Genomic DNA, 24,411 nt, shown 5'->3' on the forward strand with positions numbered 1-24,411 from the left:
AACTGTCAGCAGACTTTGCTTTCCAACGTGCATCTCTGATGCTTCGGGAAAATGTGGGGGGGGGGCACAGAGCACTCTTTCGGAAAACTTTTACCCCAATTTATAATTCTTGACAGTTAACAGAGCATTCATTTATTCTATTTAGGCTGGGTGAGTGGGTGTCACTTTATTGCTATCCTGGCAGGATAACAACCGTCAGGAAGGGAGGGGGGAAACCCTGTACCCCTGGCCTACCTGGCAGCAAGTCAGCATGCCAAGGCCAAAGCTCAAAGTCTGAGGGTCAATCACATAAGCAAAGTCCAAAGGTCAGGCAACACAGTGCAGGGTTAGTCCAAGTAGCCAAATCTGAAGTCCAGCAGTCTGGATGCAGTTCAGAGTCAAACCCAAAGCACAGTCCTGTAGAGGTCCAGGAGTGGCCAAGCCAAAGTCCCTCAACATGGGCAGTTGAGAAGAAAAAGTACTCAGCTCTGTTTCCCTTTTGTACTTTGCTTGCTGATTGCAGCATCTGGGCTTGATGAGGCTGGTGACCCTCACCTGTTCTTCTGAGCCTACTCCAGCTGAGGAATCACACACTTCCTCCCAGAGCTAGCAAGGGAGCTGGGCTGTGGGCCTTTGCCTGCCTCAGGCTCCTGGAACCCCTCCTGCTGCTCCTTGCATCTCAGATCCTGCTGTGTTCATGAAGATAGGGGCCTCTCTGGTGGTAGGTCCTGCTGCTCTGGACCCTGTGCATTGACATCCATCCCCTCGCCATCCTCTGTCACCCTGTGAGTACTTCCTTCACCATCCCTTGCTTGCCCTGGTGTCTCTCAGTCCCAGCTACACCCCTCACAGGGATCCTCTTCCTTCTCCCCATTGTCCTGCCAGTTCGTGTCAATGCCCATGAATGAACTGTTGTTTCATTACAGGGGTCACCAGCCTTTGGGGGGCAGTATGCACATTTGGAACTATGAGAAAGCTCCATGGGTCCCTTCACAAAATGGCTGCTGCAGGGGCATGGTACATCACAAAATGGCTGTTCCGGGGATTTTACGTAACGGCTGCCACATCTAAAGGGGCATAATAAGAGACAGGACCACAAAATAGTGTGGGCATGCCCCCCCTTTATCATCTGGCCCATTGATCCGAATAAGGGTATCTACATCAGTCCCTGTCATGCTGATTCACAGAGAGAAACTCTTTGCACAGCTCTTCTGTTCAGAAAAAAATGGCAGCATGGGCATCCAATGAACTGTGGGCATGCTTAAGGGTGTGGGTTCTATGTAGGAGAGACTTAACAAGTGAGCAGGAAGAACAAACAGTTTCTTGTGTATTGCATTATTTTAAGGGGTAATTTTACTGAGATCGCAGAAGGTACCGGCAAGCACACTAGTGTCTATGGGTGCCATGTTGGGGACCCCTACTTTAGGAAATGAATCATGTTTATACTTTCACAGGCACTGACAACAGCAATTGAATTGTTTATATGTTTGTAGACATGTTTCATATAGTATGGTCTATACAGTGTGTTTCCTATTGTATAGTCCTCCACCTTGCCGAAGCTAAGTAGGTCTGGGTCTGGTCAGTGTGTGGACTGATGACTGCCTAGTTACCACACGTATGCCACCTTGGGTTTCATAACAGAATTAATTAAAACGTAATAAATAAAAATGAAATATAGATAACGATGGCATCACAAATGTAACATGCTGCCAGCGTAAATGTAGCACGATAAACAGCCTTGAGTATTAAACATCCATTGGGATGCTTTATCCTCAGGCCCATATGCATAATCTACTCTCAATGGAAACATTAATTTGCAGTCTCAAGAAGGACAGAGGGGGTTAGATATACTCATGGAAAGTATGTATGGTCAGGTAATGGCCTTTGTGCTTTGGGGGACACATGTCCAGCCAAAACAGAAAAAGGACATAAGACAAAAAGTGAACACCGAGGAAGATTGTGTGCAAGAGGATGATTTGTTGCCATTTCCCACCTGAAATCATGTTGGTTGGATTGAGCCTGTTGTCTAATCATCATGTTAGCAAACCATAAATTTGAAGTCTCAGCATGCAAGGGGGGAAAATCAATCTTTCTTCACTGTCTTGTATCATTATCTTTTGCTATCGGCTGTCTTTGTATTTAACAATGCCTAGGCTAATTTAGGTTTCTTTTCAGCATTCTCATTCAAACAACTGAATCCTTTGCATACAGCCAATGTTCAGGCTTGTCAGTTTTATATATATATCCCACAGTGCATCATTGTTTAAACCTTGCCACAGCACTTTAGAAAGGCATTGATTTTTCAGAAATGAACTTTTACCATGTGTTCATAAAAATGATTATTGCCAATACAGTGGAAGTATATAAGAGATAACCTTTTGAAGGTATTACACAGGAGTGGCTAACTTTCTTTCACCTGAGGGCCACATTCGCCATTGCCCCTTCTCCGTTCATCAAATGATCAACCTTGGGCACAATTTGCATCCCCATCTGGGCAACTGGTCTCTGCCCATTTCAGCACTTTAAATATTTTAAGCTGGTTGCAGTAGCAGATAGTATGGTGAGATCGCACTATTCACCTGAGCTCCCTCCCACTAAGTTGCTGCTCCATCCTACGATGTGGGGGGGAGGGGAGGCAAGGTGGTGGTGAGGTTGGTGCAGTGTAAATGTGCTGGCAGACCCAATCTGGTGCTCATGTGATGAACTCATAGCATATAAAAGACAGGCAAATCAAATAATTAAAATGTGTTAATTGTGAGATCATCAAGGTAACTATATGACACAGAAGTGTTTGATATTACTAGTTTACTTAGGTAGTGTATAACTGATATTGTTCATAGCTTGCTGTGATTAAGTTAATAAATAATAATAATAATAATAATAATAATAATAATAATAATAATAAATTAATATCCATGGCACTGGTTTCCAAGGCTGAAGTGTGGGAGCTCCAGATACTGAAGATCTTATAGTATCAGCAAGTTCCATCTCTGTTCCATTGAAGATGTTAAATTGAGAAAGGCCAAGTGCTTCATCTCAGCTGAAATGTAGGTTAGAGAGGGCCACTAACAGGGATTAATAGGAGACTGAAGAATCTTTATGGGTAGCTTTTTATTTTAACCAAGCTTTACCCAGTTAAGCTAGCAACCTGACCCAAGTTTTGTTGTGTCAGTGCCAGCGAGCGTAACATCATAAAACATGCTTTTATATTGACATTGCAGTGAAATATGAAACCAACTGGACACAGATGAAAACCAGAGTCATAGGGAAGTCCCAGGGGCCAGGATTAATTGTGAATTCAGCATGCTTGACAACAGATCTCTGCTGGCACCCTTGCTGATTGTTGCCAATCCAGATGAATCAGCAAAAATGGCACATTCCAAATCAGAAACTCCTATGCTATAGCCTGTTAATCTGCTGTCATCAATTTTATTTCCTCATGGTGTTGATGAATCCAATGGTTTCTAGGTATAGAAGGAACAGATTGATATAACCCTCAGCTGGTTAGTGGTTCTTTGTAGAAGTACTTCCTACTTTCAGCATATACTGAATTTGCTAAGAGAAATGTTGTCAGGCTGGCACAACCTCAGCAGCAGTATCCTACTCCTTCTCATTATCTTCCAACAATCCAGGGTATCTTAGTTATCTAGAGTCCTTTGTGTAAATACAAGAACTTGCATCCAAGCAGCAAATGAAAGGTTTCATAAATGCGCTTGCTTGCCCCTCCCATTCCTGGAATATCAGTGGGTCCCTGACCCAGAGGGTGCTTGTGCTCATAATTCCTCTTCCTGAATTGGATTCAGCAATTGAAGGCATCTTATTGTTATGTGCATGTTTTGAGCTGGGCTTCATTGTGGACTCACTGGATGACTCTGAACACTTGGGTGACTGTGGAGAATCTGGAGCTGTGGTGTCAGACCAGCCACACTGCATTGGCTTTCCTAGCCCTGAAAGTTCCTTCAGTGTGAGATTTCCTAGAGCTGATACTCAAAGTCATCCAGCCAATACTTTGCGGGTACTGGAGCCTCTGATTGGCAACTCCTGTGTAAGACAGGAGGGTTTATGCTGGAGTTCGAGGGTTCTGGTGACTTATCCTCTACCAAGAATGTCCACTCTGGGTCAAATTCTTGTTGGTGAGACATAACAGATCTCCACATTGGTCCCAGGAAACACAGAACTAGTAAAAGGATTTTTTTTAAGTGTATCAATTAGTCCTAGAAATACTAAAACCTTGAGTTTGAATTATACTTAATTTCCCTTAGTGATCTCATAACATACCCAACTCACATTGGGTGTAATTTGACATCACTGTTATTGGGCCGATAAGTCACAAAAGTAGGGAAATGCAGTTGTCTGAATGAGTTGGGAGAATGTAAACACCTTTGCCCTCCTTTTAGACTTCAAAGGACTGGTGGAAGGGAGGCATTCGTGAAATGCGTTTTCCTGGTTCAGCTCAGTCCTATGGACAAAAATTCCACTTCAGGTTTTGAAGTGCAGAAAGAAAATAAAAATTGATGTTGCATGGCCAGGCTGATGGTGTTGTTTACCAAGCGGAGTCTATTGCTTTTGGGGATAAAAGAAACAGGAGGTTGGAACAGATACTATGCTAATTAGATCACAAATAGCTAGGTTTTGATAAGAAGATTTGAGTTGCAAAGACCCTCCAGGGACAAAAGAAGTGAATGGATGCTGTCCATTTGCTAAGAATAGCAAACATGCATTATTGTGCCATTGTTTAAGTTTGGTGGAATAGGGTTTTACCAGATATTCAGAGCATTGGAATGGCAATTGAAAATAAACACTTATGAATTCCCATTAGACTATGGTCCCCCACTCCTTCCTCTTTTAAAGATGTATAAGGAAATATTTTTAGGGGGGCAATACTATAGCAAGATCTACCAGGACATGTGTCTTAGGATGCAGTGGATCTCCAGCTGAGCTAGGAGGTTCTTGCTCAGCCAGTGTTAAGTCCCCAGCCTCAGCTCAGCTGAAGATATACTGGCATGACTTGTTCGTCCTGTCTTAGTTGGCTGAGCTGAAGCTGGTTGAGCTGAGACCAGTGTAAGTCCCCACAAAGGTGACTTTCAGTGGTGGCATGGCATGGGTGGGACCAGAGGAGTGGACTTAGGTTGGATCCTATGCATTCAGCTAGGTCATGTGACCTGGCAACATGGTGCAAAACACTGCTTTAAAGGCTTGTTTTCTCTCTGCCAAGCTTAGGCAGAGCAGCAGCAACCCCATTGTAGAAGGCACTTGGAGCTGTTGAAACTTCATGCCAGGCAAGCTTAATTTACACCAGCTTGCTTTATGCCAGCTTTATGTGCATAGGCTTGCTCCCTAACTTTGTGTGTGAAGGTAAGCACAATCTTACCAAAGCCATGCCTCAATTCAGGAAACCTGTTGAAGTTCTAAGTCTATCAATTAGTCTATCAATGGATGAACCTTTGCCTATGAATGCAGCCTGCTATTCACCTTCTGAGGATGATTCTCATACAGAGACTTGGTGTCATTGGACTGAGACAAGAATGGTTTTCTTATCATTGACTCTGGAGCATTTTGCTCCGCTTCCAAAGTCTTCAGAACATTCCCTGCCACATTTCCTTTTGCAGTCAGCAGAACTGTACACAGTAGGTAGCTTATTGCTGGAAATTTCATGAAGTCGTGAAGAAGAAAAGAAAGATGTTGGTCATGTGATCTCTAAAATAACACACAAAGACCCGCTGAGCATCAGCTGAAGGCTAGGAAGCATTTGAACACTTACTTAAAGCAGCAACAATCTATTTATGTGTCTATTCTAGCGTTTTTTAAAAGATGCTCAGGCTCCAGATTCAACTTCTTTTTCAGTGGAACTTCATAATATAAGTGAATCATCTGGGCATTATGCCTAGTGTTCACATTTATTATCCCAGTTTACATACAACAGACTTCTAGTGGTCCGCCATCAGCTGTTACCTTACAGTTCTTACAGTGCCTAACAAACTACAGAAGCTTATAGCAACTGAGCAACTGTTACGTGTGTGTTGTTGCAATGCAGTTTTTTATAAGGCCAGTGGAATAATTTCCATTTTTTAATCTCTGTGTGGAGGTATATATACTCTCTCTCTCTCTCTCTCTCTCTCTCTGTCTGTCTGTCTGTCTCTCTCTCTCTCTCACATACGCATGCACACAGTAAAAAGAAAAGCATTTTGGTTCAGATAAATTCTGCTTTAACATTGTTAAAATTATTATATTTTATTAAAAGGCAGTCATTAGGTAAATGCATACAGTTATCATATGGAAAATATGGAAATTCACATTGCAAGAAACATTTCAACACCAACAAAAAAAGGTGTCACCACTGTGCTTCAACTGGATCGTTTCTGACCTATTTATTGTAAGTGCACAAGCTATAATGTTGAGATGATCCATAAAAATAAGCCTTGTTCAAAACTCCTGGCAGCATGCAGACTTTTAATAACCACTGTCTAATAACAATAATGGTTTGTCACTCAACAGCACTGAACAAGTGAAAAGATAGGTGGCAAAATTAGTCAAGAAGGTTTTTATTGAAATTAATTCTCTTGCGCCTAAACTGGTGACAACCTGTAATTTTCTTCTTTGTGGCCCTTCTTATAATTCCCTTCATTTATGCTTCAGAAAAGAGGCGAGCTCTATTTTTCCAAGCTCTTGGCAGCAGGTTCAAAGGAGCAGGCTGTTCACAAGGCATTAAACTTCATCAACAGGATATAAAACCTGAAAGGTTAAGTGTTCATCAGGATCTTCCTTATGACTTACCAAGCAAAACTGAAATTGTCGGACTTGGGAGGACCATCCTATGCATATCTGATGTTTTTGCCTATACATGGCTGGTTAGGAAACATATTCATGACAAGGCAGAACATTATTTTTAGTACCACAAAATAGCCACCCTACCTGGATGAATTTTGAGTAAAAAATCAACATGAGTCATATTTGTTAAAATGTGTGGTTCTTTACCCTGCACCAATGCAAAGAGCCAGGGCAGGCAACAACAGTGGAAAGCACATGAAATAGATAACATGCAGCACAATTCCCCACCATGCCCATAGGAAGCTACTTTATGCTACCAGGTAAAACTATTTAGCCCACTATTGCTTAATGCAACTAGCAGCATGTCTCCAAGATCTCAGAAAGTCCTCAGAAATTTTCTGCCGTTCTGCTTCAACAACAGCAACAAAATCAAGAACTCTTCTGGGCTCTGTAGCCAGCATTCTGGACAGCCTCGCTTATTTCAAAACCCATGTACCTAGAGAAACAGAGAAAATATGGAGATATAGTGCAGACTACAGAAAAGTAGAGATTACAGATAAACAGAGGGACAGAAGACTTTGTGAGGGCCCAGATCCACCCAGGACACTTAGTTGACATTGCAATTCAAATTGGGGAGGAGTAAAATTACCAGAATCATCCCGATTCACCTCATTATTCAGTCCCAGGACAGAGCTTCTATGCACCATCACCTGGCACTGACGTTTGCAGGCACCAACTGCTGATATATTATTGAAGCCAGCATGTGGCATTGAGCAACTATAGAGGCTTACAAGTCAAAAACCCTTAGAAGAATCCACCAGTAGCAGCAGCCACTGCAGTGCCCTTCAGATGCTTTTGGACACCTGTCATTCTCGTTTCTTTTCAATGCTGGCTGATGCTGATGAGAGTTATAGCCCAACAACATCTGGAGAGTACCATATCGATTTCCTCAGGATTAGAAGTCAGTATCTTTCCTGCTAGCACCTAACCTTTAGACAAAGACCACTTCCCCATCTGTAGATGTCTATCATCACCCTTTCTCTGTTGTGTGTGTTTGAGGAGGATGGGGGCTAAATTATTGTCAGATGCATTGCAGCTCAAAACTCACTCTACCACGACCAGCTTCTCTCTGTTTTAAGTGTCTGTCCACTCCTCCTATGGAAAAAGTCTCCCAGAAACTCTTCTTTGTGCTTCCAGAGTGCAATTAAGTCATTTTCTGTTGGGGGCATCTTCTATTCTGTAGCAAACATCATGACTAATGTGGCTGTGACAGGGATAGGAGCCTGCTGCTGAATTTGCTCACAACGAAGTCAGGGATTATAGGCAAGCATAACTATGTTACAGTCTAGTGCAGGAGGGCCTTGCTTCAGTATTGTGGGGTGAGGTTTGTACAGTGCTTCCATTATGCCTGTGCCTGAAACACTGTTTTAAGTCATTCACTTTCATGGGCAAGAGGTCTGCTCACAATTGGTTAAATTCTCTTTTCCTATTTAAATGCATTCTGAAGCGAGACAGCTCAGAACTGCATGAAATTGATATTCACCCAAAAGCTGCAAGATGCTTTGGCAGGAATTAGCTCATTCGGAATTATTATTATTTTTTAAATCTGAAAAGATTTAGAAATATTGCTGGGGGGAGGAAGGAAGGAGAAACCACAGCCAGGATTAAGCCAGAATTCTTAAATGAACATGGCCAACTACATTGTGGATCAGATTGGGGGGGGGGGTTATAATTCTTCCATGACCATACCCATGTAAACCCATCCAAATTGTGCCCTTGGCACAATTCAGCTCTCCCAGAAGCTGCACTTCATAAATTTTTATATGGTTTGGACCTAATGGTCAGGGGTCCCTTTACCTTTACCTAAGCAGGTAGGAATGCAAGAAGATAGCTTTTTTCCTTTCTGACCTGTATTAATCACAATCACCATTGTTTCCACTCCTCTGCAGTTCAGTTCCTGCCAGATACAACATTATTTGTCTCACTGGCTACTATTTAATCTAAGTTGTGCAAGTTACATAACTATTCATTTCAATGTAAAGGAAACATAAAAAACAATTTATGGTGGAAGGTCAAATAGATAATATTAATACTAAATAAATAAATAAATAAAACATAATAATAAATAGATAAAATTAAATACATAATATTTGTGGACTTAACTTCTCTCCCCCACCCCTGTCCGGTGATGTGAACAAACATCAACTGTAGTCCCAACAAGTGAACCACAGCAATTTACATTATTTTCATGGAAGTTATCCAACATCCCTAGAAGCCAAGCAGATATGGCATGACCAGAGGTGACTGAAACCCCTTTTGGTTGTGCTGTAGCTTCACTATCATAAACAACTGTCTCATGTGGGCCACTTAGTCTTTTTGGTATCCAGCCATATTCCAACTCCACTTAGGTGACCTTTCAGGACCCAAGTTCATACTCCCCACCACTGTATGGAGATGCAATGTTCTGCATCCAGGTGAAATAGAGGACAGGGCACCCACACCTTTAATAGTGGTGTAAAATTGGGTTTTTTTTTAGCAGCTTGCAGTAGCAGTGAGTATGGTGGGGCAGCCACTAATAAAACAATGAGAGAAATGAGAAGTAGTCCACTGCCAGTTGCACCAGAGAAAGGAGGCATGTGGCTCTGCAGAAGTTGTTTGACAATTCCAAGCATTCTCTACTGGCCATGCTCACTGGGGCTGATGAGAGTCAGAGTCCAACAACCTCGAGAAGAGCACAGGTTCTCCATTCATATTTTATTCTCACCACCAGTGGGCCATAGCCTGGATCAGAGCAGCTTAAGCTCAAAATGTGTGGTGGCACCAAAGGAGAGAGAAGGTTCAGCCAGCAAAATCTACAACTCTACTCCCAAAGCACATACTATTCCCATTCTTTTGTTCGATCTCTCCTCTCCTAGCAGCACTCTGCCCTGCTTTGACTAACAATAGGACAAGCTTGTATACGAATCATTTGTACCTCTCATTGTGTTTCCCCTGAAACCTCAGGGGATATCCAACCGAAAACTTTGGTTCTGGTGAGACTCCAGGTCAAAAGTCTTTGCAATGTGGGAGCTGACATCAGCACCTCATTTCTACCATTCTCTCTTCACCACAAGCTGAGATGTGATTAACAGCAGGCTGTGCTCTTGAGTGCCATGCATTCTAAGAGACGGATGGCACACCCTGTGCCACAGATCCTCACGGACTCTTCTGGACAACTGAGTACATTTGTAAGCATTCAGAAGCTCAACCCAAGGTTGCCTCCAGGCTATCAGGATGCATTCAGTCACATGCCATAAATTTAGGTTTGCACAATGGACGTGGGTTAAAGTGCTCTCTCACCCTAGCACAACCAACCCACTTTTTAAAAATCAGTGGGGTGTGTGGTACGTACACTGACATCTTTTAACAGCCATGTAAACTTTGTGCAAGCAAATCAGGGTGACTGATCAATAAACAGGTCAACTGGAGGAGCCTGTAAGCATTAAGCACGCTCCCAGTTTTCTAATTCTTAAAGCATACAGGTATGAGGGATCTTCATTTGCAAAGGTCTAACTTTGTGACAGAAGCAACAATGATATTTGGAACCTCTATTCTAAAATGTGTAGTTGATGAGGTTTTTGTTTTTGTTTTTTGTTTTTTTTTTTAACAAAAAGAGGAAGCTCTAAATGAATTATTTGCGACAACATTGATTTAGGAAACCAGCATTGTATTGTCAAAAAGGAAGAGGCACACAGCTAACAAGAGTAAAATGTAATCTCTTATAGATGTTAAATATGTATTAAAATGCAGCAATGATTCACAATAGTGCAAATATGCAGTTCTCAAATTGTAGGAATTATTTCCTGTCATGTCATCTTTTGAAAATAAATAGCTTTGCAGAATACTGAAGTAAAGTGGGGGGGGGGGAAGCCATTAATTTTTGTAAAAGGAAGCCTCTCAAACACCACATAATTAAACTGGGCGGATGATTTTGAATTGATCAATTGTCAAAAGGAAAAAAAAAATTGAGCATGTTAGAAACAGAGCAATGGCTGAAACTCTGCCTGTAGATGTTCCTGTCTAATTCAGATTATCAACTTGTTGTCCTCCAAAGGAAGTTGTTCTGCTGAAACAGTGAGTAGATCATATGATTAGAGCAACTTTTCTCAACATGAAAAGCTTCAAACAAACAGCAGTGGAACAGCCATTCATGATTATTTTGCCCAAACAAAGGGGCAGGGCAGGGCATTTAGGAATACAGGAAGCTGCCTTTATGGAATCTATCTCAGTGTTGTCCACACTGACTGGCAGTGGGTCCCCAGTCTTTCATGCAGGAGTATTTCCCAGTCCTACACAGAGATACCATGGATCAAACCTGGGACCTTCTGCCATGTGCTCTGCCCTCTGAGTTATGGCAATTCTTTTCTGCCAATTATTGGAAATAATATTAGCCATTGAGTTTTTATCTTTCTCCCCAATTAAAGTCTTTGTTAGCCAACTTTGGCTTAGCGGCATTGATCCAAGGTAGCGGGACCCATTATGGAAATATAAGAGAGAACTGCCTTCTACAAGCTGCAGGGAATGACTACCCAGGGATGTTGGGGATCAAAGCTAGGACCTTCTGCACTGAAAGTGTGAGCCCTTCCACTGAACCCCCCAACCCTTCCCCAGTTGTTCCTGTATCAAGTGCAATTGTTATAACTGGATGGATGCCCCAAATACTGCACTCTACCAGAAACTTTTACAGTTTAAGAAGATTAGAATTTGGTTTTACAATTTAAGAAGTCTGGCACCGACCATTAAATCTGAAACCCAGATAGTGTAAATGACTAAGTTTCAGCCTTGTTTACATTAAAATGTTCAGCAGGTTTTTGTCATTTCACATAGCAGATGCAATCAGTGGCTTGACTTGACTGCAACCCTACAACAGAGCAGTATCTCCCCCCACCCCCCGCCTTAGGAAAATATTTCTACAGTCACACACAAAAAGGTCCCTTAGTTCAATTTCAGTTTGCACAGCACAACAAGCTCTTAGATTTCTGGGAGAGCATCCAATTGTATATCATTCTGAGAAAGCTGCAAGATTTAAATAGGGGGAATTGAGAGTGCACCTTATTTGGTTTGAGTTGCTTTACTTTCCCTTAACTGAGCCAAGCCTTGGTAGGTTCGAGCATAATCCTTCAGATGCGATAAGAAAGGACAAAGCCTCGGGATAACAATACTGTTCTGCATCTTTGCTGTGCATTTCATGAAGTAGGTTCCATCTCACAATATCTTGTGCCACAATAAAATTTGTTAGTCTTTAAGGTGTTGCCTCAGCTATGAAGCATGATAGCTAAAACGAACTCCCTGAAAAACAGCACAAATTGTGACCACAGCCATGCAGAGTAGACAAAAATACCTACCAGCCAACAGAGGAGCTTTTTAGCTAAAGAATCCTTACTTATTTCCCCAAGGGCAATCAGCTAAACCCTCACTGTGCTCAGGGCTAGAGGACAAGTGCCAGAAAGAATTGAAGAGCATGAGCCCTAACAAATTTCAGAAAGGTAATAAAAATGAACTTACTGTGGTAAAGAGTGCATAAAAATGCATATTTTGCAATGCCTTTCAGTAAAGTGTATATGCAAATAAGCAAGTTTATGGAGAAAAAGATTCAGCTAAAATGCTGATGAATTTTCCGTGAGAACTTTTTTTAAAAAAATTGAAAACTGATGTAGAAGAACTGAACTTAACACTTGAAAAATAAGGAATTGAATGATTATTGTTATTATTATTATTTTAATAATAATAATAATCAACAAATTTGTCAATCCCTCGAAAGAACTAAAGGTGCTTGCTTTCTGGGTAAAAACAATGCCTTCTGATGACAAACTTTTCAGTCTGTCCACCCTTCCTACTGTGGTTTTGTTCTTCCTTGCCTCATCTTTTTATCTTGGCATTATTCATCATATAGTGGGCTTGGAGACATTACATTTGCTTTCAGCCAAAGCTTCCAGTAATTATTCTTCCCTTTGGTTTATGCTTCCAAATTAAAATATAGTATATGTTACTCACTCTTCTATGATAACCAGAATTAAAAAAAACAACAGAAAAGTCCATAGCTGTATGATTTTTCAGATGACATTTACAAAGGATTTCATCCATTTCAAAGGTCAAATATAAATGAGCAAGGTAGCTGTAGGATGACTTTTGCAAATCAAACAATAGGACTTAGCATCTCTACCTAGACTACAGGTTGCAGACCTCAACAGGCTCACTAATAAAAATAAAGAAAGTGTTGCAGTGCATAGTGTTGTCAGGCTGATACTGTGATGTTCATTTTGTTAATAGGGAAGCAAAGGGAAACAGTCTAGCATTTCAGGCTTTTGTTCAGAAAGTAGCTAGCTAGCAACTTCTAAGGACATTAGTAAAAAAAGAAAAAGTAAACTGGAGGTGTACTCTGGAACATAAAAAGGAAATTGGACTGTTTAAGCCCTAACAGCTTATAGTAACTACAGTGGTACCATCAGACTTGGACTACAGGGTTTAGGTTCTGTGTGCGTGTATGTGTGATTTATGCTAGGCAGGTGGCATCCAGAGTGTACTAGTAGGAAGTTGTCCTAGAATATGGTACCTGAAGGACACAACTGTGTGATAGCATCCCTTTAGAATCCTCAAATCTATTCAAGTTTGCAGAGGTGACTTGGATTGCGTACACACCATACATTTAAAGCACATCCCCCTACCACTGCAAAGAATCTTGGGAATCCTGTAGTTTATCCCGCACAGAGCAACATTTCCCAGCACCCTTAAACTACAATTCCCAGTGTTCATTGAGGGGTGCTTTAAACACACGGAGTGTACACAGCATTTATGAGACCCTTGATTCCTTTCCTAGAAGAGCTCTGAGTCCCTTCTCTTCATATTGGTTCCTGTGAGGTTTAATTGTACAGTTTTAATTACTATAAAAAAGATTTACATTTTCCTTTTCCTCCACCCAGGATCTGTCCAGTTTCCAGGACTGTGCAGTTGCTTTACTCATTGTCCACTTATTTTCACAGTCTCCGCCTCAAATTGTTTGCTGCCTCTGATGCGGTAGCAGCTTTATTCTCAAAGCTCCCTCATTTGCTGCTTTCTCTGCTGCTTTCTTCCCATTTCAATCAAAGCAGATAAGCTGGACTAGTTGGACATTCCCCTCAATGTTGCTGTTCTGGTTTCCCCACTGAACCATGGTATCTCCCCTTTCCTGAAGTCCTGGTCCCTACTGGCTTACAACCTAATACAGTATGTCTCACTTTTCTGCTAATGCAGGGATTGGGAACCTCTGGCATTCCAGATGTTGCTGAGATTTCATCATAGGAACATATGAAGCCACCGTATACGGAGTCAGACCTTTGATGCATCTAGCCTTGTATGGTCCACACTGACTGGCACCAGAGTGTCAGGCAGGGGCTCTCCCATCCCTACCAGGATAAGGATAAGGGATAAGGAATAATTCATTGGCCAAGTACATTTTCCAACATACCTGGAATTTTGCTTTGGCTACATTGCATTGTAAACATGCCTTATACAGTTACAGGTAGGTAGCCGTGTTGGTCTGCCATAGTCAAAATAAAATAAAATAATTCCTTCCAGTAGCACCTTAGAGACCAACTAAGTTTGTTCTTGGTATGAGCTGTCGTGTGCATGCACACTTCTTCAAATACATACCAAGAACAAACTTAGTTGGTCTCTAAGGTGCTACTGGAAGGAATTTTTTATTTTATTTTGTTATGCCTTATACAAACACTGTTCCACTAACAATACAATGACACAGCAAAGAAACCCCACCCATAACTGACCTCCCCTTCCGCTACACAACTACGAATTTAACAATTTAATGGCACAAGGGGAAAAACTGTTCCTGTGCCTGGCCGATTTTGTGTATAAAGTCCTGTAGCAACGTCCAGATGGAATTAAATCAAACAGATGATGACTGGGATGCAAAGGATAAATGCTAGGGATTCAACCTGAAACGTTTCCCATGCAAAACATATGCTCTACCTCTTCCACCATTCCTGATTATAGGCTATGCTGACTGAAACTGAGAGGAGCTGGTGTTCAACAACATCTGGAGGGTCACAGTCACCCCTCCCCAGCTCCTCTGTTGACATTGGAGCATGGATAATCAGCTTTTGACTCCTGATTTGGCAATGGTTACGGAAAGTGACCTGCTCAAAGTCACTTGACTCAATAAACATTTCATGTTCTCTAACATCAGGACTTTTTTTCTTTTTAAAGCCCTGTTCTGTCATTTTATTCTGAGATGTTTGCAGAAAAGGACTTAGTGCTATTGGTAATTATCAGCCAGCACTACAGCAAACTTCTCCAATTCCATTTCACCAGGCTTCCCATCTTGGGCTTTTAAAAGATGAAGAGTAAACTTACACTTCCAGCTCTGAGGAACTTGTAGTCAATAGCAAAAGTATTACTGAATGCAATTACTGCATGAATAAGGCTCTATTTTTAAAAGTGGAGTATAAAAGAAAACAATTTAGATGAAAGATTACAGTTAATCCTACAGACCATTTCTATTCTATATGCATACCTGCTTCCCTGTCGGATTTCTAGAAGAGTGATTAAGCTTAGACTATGGTAAATTACCAGCAAAGTTTCTGCTGAGACCCTGTGGTGTTAAAAGCTATCAAATTTACTGCTTGGCCATGTGCTGACCCAGCAGAAGCACTGACTTCACATTTCTGATTGTGTAAGGCAGGCTTTGAGAACTTGCTGCCCTCCAGTTGTTGTTGGACTATAAATCCCAAATCTCTCACCATTGGCCTTGATCTGAGCCACAAGTTCCCCATCCCTTGTATAAGCCTAAAGTGCATTCCTAACCAAATCAATTCAGAAATGCAAAATGAACCAGAACAAAGTTCATATAAACGGAGTTTACAATGAATGCTACAAAAACACAATTCCTTCTTTGCATATTGTCAACAATAACTTTATACATGGTCCTTAGGCATAGGTGACTGCTGCTGTTAGTGATTTTTCCTATATGTCAATATCACACTGTGGGGATAACCAACTTCTGGGATAAGCCAGTAATTCTGGAGTGCCTGCTCCCACTGGTTATGATTGGGTCCGTTGGTTATGAAGCGGAAGGTCGTGAGAAGTTGTTTGGAGTTCTGAAGGTTTCTCTGCAGTTACGAAGGTCGCTATGAAGGCTTTTAAGGTTCCAAAGAGGAAAGGATAGGCAGCGAAAAGAACAGCAGAAAGTGTGGCCAAAAATAAGAAGGCGGCCAAATAAAAATAAAGAAATAAAAGACTAAGAGACTGCAGTCAATGGTGGAGTTGCGCTCTCCCGACTACTACTCTGTGCGGCTTGGTTTCTCTTTCACTTTCTCTCTTGCTTGTCTCGCACACTTGTTCTGTCTTGCTTGTCTCGTGCACTCTACACACCGCTACAGAGAGCAGGGGCCATTTATTGATAAACTGAACAACGTCATAGCATTAACATAAACCAATCACAACATTGCATTTGGCTGTGTTTCCGGGCGGGAAATAGCTTTCGGCCGTTACTTTAAAGCTTCCTGGCACGCTTTACTGTAAGCGCGGAGTGATCAGGGCAGCAAACCTTGGCCGGATCTCTTTGCCTTCCGTGCATTGCACGGAAGGTTTTTGTGCTGCGGCAAAGTGCGGGAAGTCCACAAAAGCGTATTCCCACATCACACCTAGCTTCAGCAAGCTGGACAAAAAACAATGCAAGCACAAATAATTAAAAACAAGAAGAACAAAACCTGTGGTTACTAGAACATACACACTTCAGTTAAATCAGCCTTTCCTGTGCTCCCTGCTAAGTAAATGCAGTGTACGTTTTTACTAACCAGGTTCCTTTAGGTGATTAAAACTCATGGCTCATAGAAATGGCCAGATTAAGTATAATTATACCTTCTTGGTACAAGTTGAACGCCCACTCTGTACAGGTGCAGCTGTTGGTGTGTAAAACATTTATTGGAAGAGCACTGAGGTGATCAAGATGCAGAAGACACCCACTGAGTGTGAGACTCTCCTACACACCGAAGCTGTGTTCACACAAACAAAAGCAAACTGTGTGCTGTTTCTGAAGTTGGCAGCTCACTGTTCCCAAACACAGGTACAGGCATTTGCAAAAAAAGGGGGGGCAGACAAAATGTATTAAGCTTACCTCCACTTGCGCAAACAGAAGTGGACACAGTCATCATGATAAGTTCTTTGGTCTGTATATAGGAGCACAGCCCTTATTGTAAAATCTTAAAAATCTCTGAACATAATGGTTGACAATTTTGACATGAAATTATTGTGGGTGAGAAACATATCTTTCAGATCTTACCGTAGGTTAAGAGTCAGGAACCTCAGATATGGGAGCTAAATGCAATCCCACAGGCCTCTCTCCCCAACAAACACCTCTCACCAGCCCAGCTTCAAACTCTGAATGGTCTTGCCTGACTGGAAACTGCCCTTGAATTCTGAAAATGCCTCTTGCTTGTCTAAATGGAGGATAAGATGCCTCTGTGAGCACGTGCAGAAACTAGCCTGCTGCACAGAGGTAAAAGTTGCATTTGTTGACCAGCGTGCTTTTGTCTCTGCCCCTACCCCTCAAAAGATTGTTCAGAAGGGAATGTGACCCTCAGACTGAAAAGGGTTCCTCACCCCAAATCCTGACATAACTGCAAGGAGGAACAGCAGGGCCAGGGGGATCTTTGGATTCGCAGTGAGCCTTCTGCTCAGGTGTGGGGCTTGGCAGGTGCCCAACAATGCTAACTTATGGCACCAGGCCAGACCTGTACATATGCAGTCTTGCTCACAACTTCCTGTTCAGTCATTTGCATGAGAAGGAGGTCACACCCACCAATACCCTTATTGATGCAGGAATGTCACATGGGTAGACTTCCATGCTCACGTTTGGTGGTGTGAACTTCAGGCATAGTGAGTTAACTATGAGCCCTGAAATCCAATCCAATTTCCAGACTTGTTTCTCCATCTCTTTCTGTAGGCGCCTGATAAGAGCCCTGCTTTGAAGCTGTGGAGAACCCTGTTAAATGAATTGATAAGTTACCAGCACCCATGTGGTGCTTGATGGCAATAGTCAAGCAGCAACAGACAACCTGTACGGATTGTGTGAGCTGGGCCTACTGATGTACACATGCAAATGCGAAGGTACGTTTGTAACTTGCTCCTTGTAACTTGTCATGAGGGGCAAGTTACAAACGTACTTTCACATTTGCATGTGTACATCAGTAGGCCCGGCTCACACCATCTGTATAGGTTGTCTGTTGTACAACACACAAACAAGCCTTGGTTGAGTATAAGTTCTTTTTCTACAGTCCCTGCCCTTCTCTTTCTTCTATCGTCCTGATTGGGTTTTTTCCTTCCCACTTCTCTATAAGCATAGTGGGAAGTCTAGTCTTAAGAAGCAGCCTACAGAAACGTGAAAGGGACAAACTTTGAAACACAAAGACAGGAATAGCTGCAGTCTGAGAATGCCACAAGTTCCAACGAAACATCTTAATGTCCAAGGCTCACTTCCACACACTGCCATGTGTAGGCCATAGGAACAAATAGGCCCTGAGATAGCCCAGCAATTGCCAATACCCTGTTGTCATACATTTGCATTCTCTCTGAGACGGCACGTTCTGGTGGGATATTTACAATGTAGTCAAACCAACAATGCATGTTTGTTAGATAGGCACATGATAGGAGTTGATGCTCAAAGAGTTTTCCTGTAAATTTGCTAGAGAAGAACTCTTAAGAGACACTCCCACCGTGCCTTGACAAGGGGATATACAATCTCCTCACTTAGCTGGGCACTTTCCTCTTTGCTTTCTGCTATTTGCTCTTTTGCCTCATTCCCACAATGTGAAAACATCTGCATGTCTGAGCTCCATTGCTCAGACACCATCCTAAACTAGACTTAATTATGACTTTGTAACTGGATTACCATTTTAAGCCTGCCTGAACAAAGCTGCTGTATCTGTTACTCTTCAGCAAGCTTTCTGAGCAAGTACACACACACACACACACACACACACACACACACCTTTTACAATAATGTTTGTGTGATAGGTAATTGTTTTAAGGGGAAAATACCAGGAGAATCCAGTCTGCTTTAAATCATTCTGGATTACTTAAAATAAAAGGCTAAAACCAACCTATCTAAGCTTTGTTTTAAGATGGAAAGGGATGCACTCTGCTGAACTTCCAAACATGAGGAAGGAAGGATGCTGTGTAATAAACATATCCTGCTAGCATTTATACACTTCCCTACAATTCTGGCATATGGCACACTTTTTATTGGATTGTACAAGCAATTTTCCAAATGAAAACTAGCGTACTATAGTCCTGCAAAACAGCAGTATCATGTTAGACTGAGCATTTGCATTGGCCCTTAGGATCTTGACCATTCAAGAACTAAAAGTAATCCACCAAGGCTGCAAGCCTCTCAGTGCCTTTCCTTTCCGTATCTGGTTTATATTCACTTTGCTTTCATTTAGCTGTAGAAATGAATTACCTGCCTGATACAGATATGGATATTTAAATGTGTTAAGCTTCCAGGCACACAGCTAAACCCATCTCTTTCCCACATAGATAAATGTATGTGGGATATTTTATGATTAGTTTTAATCTATTGCATCAGTAGTAGCCCACTGAGATTTTTCCTCCCCTTAAGACCAGAGTTTTCCCCTCTTTCATCTGAGATAGCCATGGCTTGAGAAAAATATATTGGATAATGCTGACTTACACTTTTTAAAGAAAAGGTAAAGGAGTGACATTGGAACCCAGACTCCTCAGACCTTAACTAATAGTTCTGTTTGGACTCATGTTGCATGGAAGTTTGCTTTCTGCTGCTCCAGAGTGTACAGTAGTACCCAAACCAATGGATTCAAATGGCAAGAAATGAGATTTTGGCTAAATATCAGGAAGAACATTCTGACAGTAAGAGATGAACATTTGGGTGAAGGGTGGGATACAAATTTAATAAACAAATAAGCAAGCAAGCAAACATACAAAGATAGGCATTAACCTAGATCAGATCAATGAGGAAATACTTAAAAGGAATCCTTTCTACCTTTGTGATTGGAATTAAATTACAGTAGGAAAGCTCTGTGACTTCCTTGGTTAAAAATACTGGCTTGGACAGCACTGATCTAGAAAAATAAAGAGTATATGTAATCTCACACAACATCTATGTAAAAATTACAAAAAAGTATATGGGGAAATCTGATTATCAATAAAGTATGGCATAGCACAACATGCAATTCTTGCTACTGCAGCTGAGCTATTGCTAGGCAACAGAGAATGGATTAATCATGGAATCTAAATGTATAGCCTGGTGCTTATGCTAGCATTTTCTTCAGAGGGGCATGAAAATATCCCCGGTATTTACTGATCAGCATTCCATGCATTTTCAGAATGCAGCACGAGACATCTATTCAATTGTTTCCATAATTCACAACTAAAATGACAAATACCGCATTTGATCAGGAATATGAAAAATGCAGTGTCCTTCCCTGCAGACCTTCTCCGTTTAAGCTACAGAGTAATTTTCTCATACAACTCCTTGCGCTTTGGGGGCAATTTCTGTTATAGATTATGTAATAGTACCACACAAGCTGTGCATCCCTTAGGCAAAGGAATAATCACCAGCGAGTAATCAGCATTTTTAGTCAGGTCTGGCTTTGCTCTGTCAGGTTTACTGCCGTGAGAGATTTAGGCAGCGGTGCAAGATGGATGATTTGTTGTGAGTTCTGAAGGCCCACAGCCCTGAAGTCCTATTGTTTCAATTGAAGAGTTAAGTACACGCTTAACCTCCTCCCACTGAAACCAGTGGGACTTAACAGCATTTAACTGTGGCTGGATCGTAGGCTGGGTAACTATCATTATTTCAATTTCTTATCCTCCCTTCAACACAAGGTTCCAGGGCGGATTACAGCAATTTAAAGATACAATACAGCAAGCCCACCAATTACGCACATTTAACTTGTGTGCATTCAGGTTTACGTGCTTAGTAATAATAATAATAAAGGGGGTGAGCATCCAGGGGGGAAAGATGATGGCAATCCCACCACAGTTTTTTGACTATATGCAATCAATTTTGGCTTTAGACGTGATCTCCAGGATGTAACCCCCTTATAACTTGCATGCTTTTGTTGTTCAGTCATTCAGTCATGTCCGACTCTTCGTGACCCCATGGACCAGAGCACGCCAGGCACGCCTATCCTTCACTGCCTCTCGCAGTTTGGCAAACTCATGTTCTTAGCTTCAAGAACACTGCCCAACCATCTCATCCTCTGTCTTCCCCTTCTCCTTGTGCCCTCCATCTTTCCCAACATCAGGGTCTTTTTTGCAGTCCATGGGCCTCTCAAGAGTCTCCTCCAGCACCATAATTCAAAAGCATCAATTCTTCGGCGATCAGCCTTCTTTATGGTCCAGCTCTCACTTCCATACATTACTACTGGGAAAACCATAGCTTTAACTATACGGAACTTTGTCGGCAAGGTGATGTCTTTGCTTTTTAAGATGCTGTCTAGGTTTGTCATTCCTTTTCTCCCAAGAAGCAGGCGTCTTCTAATTTCGTGACTGCTGTCACCATCTGCAGTGATCATGGAACCCAAGAAAGTGAAATCTCTCACTGCCTCCATTTCTTCCCCTTCTATTTGCCAGGAGGTGATGGGACCAGTGGCCATGTTCTTAGTTTTTTTGATGTTGAGCTTCAGACCATATTTTGCGCTCTCCTCTATCACCCTCATTAAAAGGTTCTTTAATTCCTCCTCACTTTCTGCCATCAAGGTTGTATCATCAGCATATCTGAGGTTGTTGATATTTTTTCCAGCAATCTTAATTCCGGTTTGGGATTCATCCAGCCCAGCCTTTTGCATGATGAATTCTGCATATAAGTTAAATAAGCAGGGAGACAATATACAGCCTTGTCGTACTCCTTTCCCAATTTTGAACTTATCAGTTATTCCATATCCAGTTCTAATTGTAGCTTCTTGTCTTAAAATCTGCTACTGGAAGGAATTTTTTATTTTATTTTGTTTTGTATTAAAATCAGTTTAAGACATAACAGGCTTTTTGCAAATTGACACAATTTTGAGGACCCATCAGTTTCGTCTATCTGCTCCTCACCCAACTAAAAAGTGGCAGATTTTAAAACATACCCCACACAGTACAATCTCCCTCTGAAATATGTCACTTAAGCCAACATTGCCAGCTGTACGAATGAGAATAAGTACACAAATGAGAATAAGTAGACAAGATTGCTGAGGCAACCCAATAGTGCAACTGTCCTTAATTGCACACTGCCCTTCTGTGCCCGTTCCCTGATTTTAAAACAGTAGGCACTGGAGGGGGGAATGTGTGTGAGAGAGATCATGATTGAGACAAAGCCGTTTGTGGAGTGGAGACTAACCTTTTCCTTCTGGGCCACAGTCCTTCCCATGCCAAGCAACTGCTTGGGGAGCAAGGGTAGATTTTCTTTCTTTTTAAAAATAATTTTTATTAGTTTTATTTTCTCAAAACAAATATCCAGTATCATTGCTGAACATACACTTTCCAGTTTCCCCCTCCCTGTTGACTTCCCTCAACCACCATTACCAGTTTATTACATCACATGATACATTCTGCTGTTTATATACAATATTATGTTATCATATTGCTGTGCTTCTTGTTCTCTATAAATAAAATTGTAAATGTTTATTTAAATCCTGCCAGCGAGACCATTTCTTTCTGTTGTTTCTGCAAATATATTGTAAAGGGTTCCCATTCTTTTTCACTATTGTCACTTTTTCACGCAGTTTGCCCATCAACTTTGCTAACTCTGTATAGTTCATCAACTTTTCTTGCTTTTGTGCTTTTGATGGTACTTCTCTGGTCTTCCAGTTTTGAGCTATTAGGATTCTTGCCGCTGTTGTAGCATACATGAATAATGTCCTTTTTTCTTTTGACAACTCTTGTCCTAAAATACCTAACAAAAAGGCTTCTGGATTTATTTATTTTTTGACAAATGTTATTTTAAACAGGGGTAGATTTTCATTGGGAATGCAGCATGGGATCGGAGACTAAAGATTAACTTTCTGCTTGTACAGCATAGCACCAATCCCGACTACAGACAAAATTCCACCATGGTTGCAAGTGTGAAACATAAAACAGATACTTAAGGACAAACTATGTTTTTAATGCAATGTGTGGTTTGGTCCTAAGACGTCAATCCCATGCATACATACTCAGGAGTAGGACCTATTGATTGTAGTGCGACTGACTCCTGAGTGAACATGCAAAGGATTCTGCTGCCCTGCCCTGCACACTAATGATTTCTGGGTTGCCAAGCATCACCTGCTACTTCATTTATGCTCCCTGTAGTATCACACAGGTTTCTGCAAACATTTCAATTCAGCAGTGTAACTATACTGTAGCTCTAGGTCAAGCAGGCCTTTGCTGTGAGAGCATTAGAAGTGATTGATAATTCACACATTTCCATAGCCTGCTGCTTCTCCAAAAAAGAAAAAAAGAAGAAAGAATTAAAATTCAGTCCCTTGATAATTAGCTCCTTTTGTCAATGCTTCAGTTACAGTTTGAGAGGAAAATATTCTTAAATGTCAAGAACCATGCAGTCTGATAAATATGGATGACATTTAAAAGCAGGGTAGGTATTTTCTACAAAATCACAAGAGACAAGAGAGAACAGAATGTGGTTTTTATTTATTTATTTTTAAAAACCAGACAGCGGCCCAAGTTTGGGAATTCTTATGATTCCGACCACCATGCTTCTGTAGTTAAATATTTATGTGGTACCAATTGTGTGCTAGCTGAGCTAAATTAATAATAATAATAATAATAATAATAATAATAATAATGACAATAAAAATAATTGTATACCACCCTTCATCTGAAGATCACAGGGCAGTTCAAAACATAAAAAATACAAAATGAGAACACAAAATACATAATAAAACAAAACTAAAACAAACTAATATTTCCCCCTCCCATGAATTTTTTTTTTAAAAAGTGATAGAATGTTAATAAGCCGAACACCTGAGTCTCCCTGGGCACAGCATTCTGCAAACAGGGAGCCACCGCAGAAAAGGCCTGTTCTCGTATTGCCACCTTTTGGATGACTCATGGAGGAGGCACATGAAGAAGGGCCTCAGATGATCCCATCCTGCATAGCAGGCTGAAATTCAGAGTGAAGATGGATGGGGAAAGAGCTATATTTGTTGAATGTGTGCCTGAAAACAAAAGTATGGCAATCATGCATATCAGAAATATGCTAATTATTCCCTACTTTCAATTTTCAGTCAAAAATAATGACTTTAGTGGTGTGGAAATTTCTTCAGCAAGCACTTCCATTCACTTTTTCTGATCAGCACCATTGATTCTCTTGACTATTGACTATTACGATTTTGGAGCATTTTCCCCCTATGGTTGATGTGTCTTTCTCACTCCTTGACTGGTCACATTGGCAATCCCATGAAATCAAATATCATGAAGTAATGACATCATGATGTTATGTAGTCTATAAAATTCATGTGCATGATGAAGAGCAAGGAAGGGCAGGGGCGAGTGGAAGCAATTTGAATGAATAAGGAAACATTTTCACAGGAAGTGCTGAAAAATAATTGAAGCAGGAGTTGAAAACGATTGGGGAAAGTGACTAGTTTGGGGCTCAGCCATAAAAATATAGTT

At 41.2% G+C, this 24,411-nt stretch overlaps 1 long non-coding RNA gene across 1 annotated transcript in view; it reads left to right on the plus strand.

Annotated features, from left to right (window-relative positions):
* Window positions 1-692: 692 nt before the first annotated feature.
* LOC117054412 overlaps window positions 693-24,411 on the plus strand; it is a 37,630-nt gene continuing 13,911 nt past the window's right edge. Inside the window, exon 1 of the long non-coding RNA XR_004427489.1 lies at window positions 693-764. This is a non-coding gene — a long non-coding RNA (uncharacterized LOC117054412). The remainder of the gene's footprint in view (window positions 765-24,411) is intronic.

Source organism: Lacerta agilis, chromosome 10 (assembly GCF_009819535.1).
Source record: "Lacerta agilis isolate rLacAgi1 chromosome 10, rLacAgi1.pri, whole genome shotgun sequence".
Taxonomy (NCBI): domain Eukaryota; kingdom Metazoa; phylum Chordata; class Lepidosauria; order Squamata; family Lacertidae; genus Lacerta; species Lacerta agilis.